A 6523-nucleotide genomic window follows, 5' to 3' on the forward strand; every position below is an offset into this window, starting at 1 on the left:
GTCGTGGCTGGATTGAAACCGACGAGGTTGCTCAAGCAAGGCGTTAGCCCTTTGTTCCGTTTGTCGAGGTAGCCGAGAGCGTGGCTAATGTAGCCGTGGTCGAGGTAGCTGTGCGAAGAATGCCGTGGTCGATGTCGAGTCGGGGTAGCCGGTGTCGAGGATGTCGCCGTGGAGCCGCGTGCTTAGGGAGGCGTCGAGTTAGTCATGGGTGCAGTGGTGTCGAAGTAGTGTGCGCAGGGTAGAGAACGGTGTTGACGAGGCGTCGGGCGCCGGTTTGCCAAACCCGGGGACGCGTCATAGATGAAGGCACACATTGGTGTTGCCAGCACCGGGCATGTGTAGACGGACGAAGACGAAGTTGACGAAGCGCCGCACCAGGCTTGCCAGGCCCGGGGACACGTCATGGACGAAGGCATGCATCGGTGCTGCCAGCAACGGGCATGCGTAAATGAGGGACCTGCACGAGCTGTAAGCCATGTCTAGGAGTCGGAGGGGCCAGCAGAGAAGTATACTCGACGACGGTTCAGGCGCCAATCGGCGTGGGGGGGCGATGTCACTAACGATGGTCGGAGTAGACGAAGTGATCGGGGAAGATGACGGCAATGCTGGTAATGGGCTGGTGGTTGGCGAAGACAAAGGAGGTGGACGGGTGGCGGCGGCTACGGGGGTAGCGGAGGCGAACGAAGAAGAGCGGCAATGGCTAGGTTAGGAGCACGGCGGCGATGCTCGAAGTAGGCGAGGAACCCGATATCGCGATGAAGACTGGTGCGGACGGTGGCGTTGCCGCGCCAAGGGAGGCCGCGCCGCACATACCACGGGAAGTTGACGCACGGAGATGACGGTGGACCACGGCCGCGGTGCCACAGCCTGAGGGGCGACGTGAAGGAAAAATGCCCTAGAGGCAATAATAAAGTTATTATTTTATATTTTCTTATTCATAATAAAGGTTTATTATTCATGCTAGAATTGTATTGATCGAAAACTTAAATACATGTGTGAGAACATAAACAAATACCATGTCCCTGGTGAGCCTCTACTAGACTACCTCGTTGATCAAAGATCGTTAAGGTTTCCTAACCATGGACATGAGTTGTCATTTGATAACGGAATCACATCATTAAGAGAATGATGTGATAAACAAGACCCATCCGTTAGCTTAGCATAATGATCGTTCAGTTTTATTGCTATTTCTTTCTTCATGTCAAATACATATTCCTTCGACTATGAAATTATGCAACTCCCGGATACCGGAGCAATGCCTTGTGTGCTATCAAACATCACAACATAACTGGGTGATTATAAAGATGCTCTACAGGTATCTTCGAAAGTGTTTGTTGAGCTGACATAGATCGAGATTAGGATTTGTCACTCCGAGTATCAGAGAGGTATCTCTGGGCCCTCTCGGTAATACACATCATAAGCTTGCAAGCAAACGACTAAGGAGTTAGTCACGAGGTGATGTATTACAGAATGAGTAAAGAGACTTGCCAGTAACAAGATTTAACTAGGTATGAAGATACCAACGATCAAATCTCGGGCAAGTAACATACCGATGGACAAAGGGAATTACGTATGTTATCATAACGGTTCGGCCGATAAAGACCTTCGTAGAATATGTAGGAGCCAATATGGGCATCCAGGTTCCGCTATTGGTTATTTACCAGAGAGGTGTCTCGGTCATGTCTACATAGTTCTCGAACCCGTAGGATCCGCACGCTTAACGTTCGATGACTATATAGTATTATATGAGTTATGTGATTTGGTGACCGAATGTTGTTTGGAGTCCCGGATGAGATCACAGACATGACGAGGAGTCTCGAAATGGTCGAGAGGTAAAGAATGATATATAGGACGAGGTTATTCGGACACCATAAGTGTTTCGGGGGGTACGAGGTACTTATCGGGTCACCGGAAGGGGTTCCGGGCACCCCCGACAAAAGATATGGGCCTTATGGGACAAGAGGGGAAACGCACCAGCCACAAGGGGCTGTTGTGCCCCATATGGGCTGGCCTAGGAGGAGAAGGAAAGAGGGGAAAGGAAAGGAAAGAGTGGAATAGGATTTCCCCTTCCTTCCCTCTCCCCCCCTCTTTCCTTCCCCCTCCGACAAACATGGCAAGGGGGCGCGGCCAAGGGCAGGAGCCCAAGTAGGATTCAGACCTACTTGGGGCGCCCCTTGGCCTCTCCCCTCTCCCCCACCTATATATATGAGGAGGATGGGCGCCCAGCACACAGCAAACAATTGCCCAGCCGTGTGCAGCGCCCCCTCCACCGTTTACACCCCCGGTCATATTTTCGTAGTGCTTAGGCGAAGCCGTGTGGAGACCACTTCACCATCATCGTCCATGTCGTTATGCTGATGGAACTCATCTACTACCTCGACGTCTTGCTGGATCAACAAGGCGAGGGACGTCACCGAGCTGAACGTGTGCAGAACGCGGAGGTGCCGTGCGTTCGGTACTTGATCGGTTGAAGCACGAAGAAGTTTGACTGCATCAACCATGTTGTGAAACGCTTCCACTTACGGTCTACGAGGGTACGTAGACACACTCTCCCCCTCGTTTCTATGCATCTCCATGGATAGATCATTGCGTGTGCGTAGAAAAAAAATTGTTTTCCATGCAACGATTCCCAACACGATGCAGCGGCAGCAGGCAGGTCGGGGCAACAGCGGGAAGACCTCGGGACGGCAGCAAGGACTGCAGGCCGCGATGCTACAACCCGAAGGGGAGGCGCATCGGCGGAGCCCGGGTCGGTGCAACCGCGAGGACGGCCTCGGGGCGGCGGTTGGGACCACGTATTGCGATACTATGCCCCCTAGGGGCGACATAGTGGCAACGCGCGAGTCGATGCAGCCACGAGGAGAACCATGGGGCAGCAGCGCTGCGGCCCAGTGGGGCAATGCTGTTGTAGCCCGTTGCTCGATCGTCGGACGGGCGCGCTGAACTCGGGGACGATCTTCAAGGGACCTGGGAGGCACGCACAATCGACGGGCTAGGACGGGCGGGCGACGTTGATGGGGTAGATCGCTGCGGCGAGCAGGTGATCAAGCCGATCACGGGCGAGGTCGGGGACGCCGCTCGGTGGAGGCAGGGTGGTAGCGGAGTCTGAGATGAAACCGCAGACGATAGATAGCGTGGGACGATGTGTGGATGAGCGCGTCAACACCGGCACCCAGGCTGCAAAAGCAGCGCCGGCGCCCAAGTAGCGAGGCCCGAGCGACCAACGGAGCAACGGCGCCCGAGCTCGGGTCAGCCGACGAGCCTGACGCAGCGGTCCGACGGAGCCCGGGACGAGACCGACATATATTGACGGGCGGGCTGGCGCGCGCGGGGCGGCTGTGATGGGCTGACGGGTCGGGGCGATGCAGGAGTCTCGGTCGGAGCAGGGCGGTGACAGCCAGCGCAGGGCGATGGGCGGTATGACACACAAACGCCGGCTGGCCCTGACAGGCCGCCTTGGCGTGTGTGGCCGCCGTGTCGTAGGAGAGGCCAGCTGGTCGCGCCGGGGTCGAAATAGAGGCCCGCGAGGGTCGACGGATGTGGTGGGCGACGCAAACTGATCTTAGATCGGAAAACCAAAAAGAAATGCCGATCAAGATGACCGGCGGGAGAGAGAAAAACGCGGAGCAAGGGCTTGGGAAAAAGACTCTCTAGGGCAGCCGATCAACACGACCAGCAGACAAACCCTAGGTATGGGCAGCGCAGCCCCCGTTGGGGGTCATGGAGGCCGACAGCCTCAGGGGCGGCGCGCGGGGCGGAAGCGACAGGCGGCGGCTAGGGTTTGGATCGGTTAGTCTGATACCATGTTCGAAGGGATAGAGAGGGATAGGTGGGATAGTTGATTGTATTTCTTGAGCCTCATGGGCATATATCTAGGAGTATATGGTCATTTTGGAGTACAAGACAAGGTAGAATAAATCTTACGCTATCCTATGTTTCCTAACTAAATATTATACTCAAAAATATTGTACAAAATAACACAACATGTCATCAGCCGACACAAAGCTTCTGATTCCCACATCATTGTAGCACTACGCACAATTCCCCAACAAGCTTGAAGCACAGCAAATGCCCTCTGCACGTCCTTCCTAGCCGCTTCCCACATTGTTGCAAAGTGCTCTATTTATTGCCACGCGGTTCGGATATGCTTCACAAACGCTGCCCACTGAGGATAGATATCATTGGCAAGATAGTATCCCATGTTGTAATCTCGGCCGTTGACGGTGTAGTTGGACGACGGTGATTCCCCATTGCAAAGCCTCCTGAGTACCGGAGATCGTTGAAGCACATTGATGTCGTTGTGAGAACCCAGCATTTCAAACAAAGCATGCCAAATCCATAAGTCATGTGATGCCACTGCTTCTAGTATGATGGTGGCCTCTTTGGTGTGACCTTCATACATTACCCGCAAACCTTTAGGGTAGTTCTTCCATTGCCAATGCATGCAACCAATTGATCCGAGCAATCCTGGAAACCCCCTTGCCTCACCAATAGCCAACAACTTCTCTGTGTCCTGCATATTTGGTTCTTTGAGATACTCAGGTCCAAACACCTCTACCATGGTGCTGGAAAACTTAACAGTAGTCTTCAGGCACGTGCTCTCCCCCATCTTGACCATCTCACCAACTACATGTGCGGCAGTACCCAGTGCAAGCATCCTTAGGGCAGTCGTGCACTTCTACTTGGCATAGAAAGAGAGTTGTTCGTAGCAATCCCTTGTGAGTTTGAAGTAGTCATCGTGTGCCTCCACTCCGTCAACAATGCGCAAGAATGATGGTTTTCGCATGCGAAAACAGTGACGAAACCATGGATCATCCGGAAAAGTAGACATGGGAGCAAAGTAGTCTCTGCGCGGTAGCTTTGCCGTAGACACCTTATCCTGGTTGATCATTCTTCTCCCTTTGATTGAGCCCTTGAAGTTGAGAATATACTCCACTGCCGATCCATTTCCTCTTGCATGCTCATGAGCATGATCATGTCAACTTCCTCGCACGAATTTGAGGAATCCAAGAACTCATCTTGAATCATTTGATGAAGCTCCGTCGGTCCATACTCCTCGTCCGACGAAGCATTGGAACCCATCGTTTTCCCTAATAAAATCATAAAAAATCCGGTCAGGCAATGTGTCGAACACATCATGCGCAAGGCGGAGCCAGAGAGTTGCCGGACATACTGCAGTGGCGTCTAGGCCGGCGACGATGTCCCACACGGCTGATGACGGGACAGAGGACTGCTCTGGCAGAGCTAGCTGCGCAGAGGCTAGGAACGACTGCGGAGCGTGCGCGATGGTGGAGCTGTGAGACGGACGACACACAAGAGGCTGGAGAAAGGATAGAGCAAATAGATCTGACTGGTCTGGGGGTAGATTTGGTGCAAATGAGATGCGTGCACGGGCGCGCAAGGGCGCCCCCATATCTGCCCCATATTTAGGCTGGATATGAGGGGTGCCAGTTAGCCCGGGCGTTTGAGGCCCGTTTGAGACGCCCGTTGTTGGGGAACGCAGTAATTTCAAAAAAATTCTTATGATCACGCAAGATCTATCTCTAGGTGATGCATAGCAACGGGAGGGGAGAGTGTTGTCTACGTACCCTCATACACCGAAAGCGGAAGCGTTATGACAACACGGTTGATGTAGTCGTACGTCTTCATGATCCGACCGATCCTAGCACCGAAGGTATGGCACCTCCGCGATCTGCACACGTTCAGCTCGGTGACGTCCCACGAACTCTAGATCCAACTGATGTCGAGGGAGAGTTTCGTTAGCATGATGGCGTGGTGATGGTGATGATGAAGTTACCGGCGTAGGGCTTCGCCTAAGCACTATGACGATATGACCGAGGTGGAAATCTATGGAGGGGGGCACCGCACACGGCTAAACAATCAACTTGTGTGTTCTAGGGTGCCCCCCTGCCCCCGTATATAAAGGAGCAAGGGGGAGCCCGGCCGGCCCTCCTAGGGCACGCCCCCGAGAGGGGAATCCTACTAGGACTCCAAGTCCTAGTAGGTTTCCACCTAAAGGGAGAGAGGGGGAAGGAAGAAGAGGGAGAGGGGGAAGGAAAGGGGGGCACCCCCTTCCTTGTCCTATTCGAACTCAAGGGGGAGGGGGCGCGTTGCCTACCCTGGCCGCCCCTCTCTCTCTCCACTAAGGCCCATCGAGGCCAATTAGTTTCCCCCGGGGGTTCCGATAACCCTCCGGCACTCCTGTTTTATCCGAAACTTCTCCGGAACACTTCCGGTGTCTGAACATAGCCGTCCAATATATCAATCTTTATGTCTCGACCATTTCGAGACTACTTGTCATGTCCGTGATCACATCCGGAACTCCGAACAACCTTCGGTACATCATATCACATAAACTCATAATACCAATCGTCATCGAACGTTAAGCGTGCAGACCCTACGGGTTCGAGAACTATGTAGACATGAACGAAACACGTCTACGATCAATAACCAATAGTGGAACCTGGATGCTCATATTGGTTCTTACATATTCTATGAAGATCTTTATCAGTCAAACCGCATA

The sequence above is a fragment of the Triticum dicoccoides genome, chromosome 5B, assembly GCF_002162155.2.
Source record: "Triticum dicoccoides isolate Atlit2015 ecotype Zavitan chromosome 5B, WEW_v2.0, whole genome shotgun sequence".
NCBI classification, from domain to species: Eukaryota; Viridiplantae; Streptophyta; class Magnoliopsida; order Poales; family Poaceae; genus Triticum; species Triticum dicoccoides.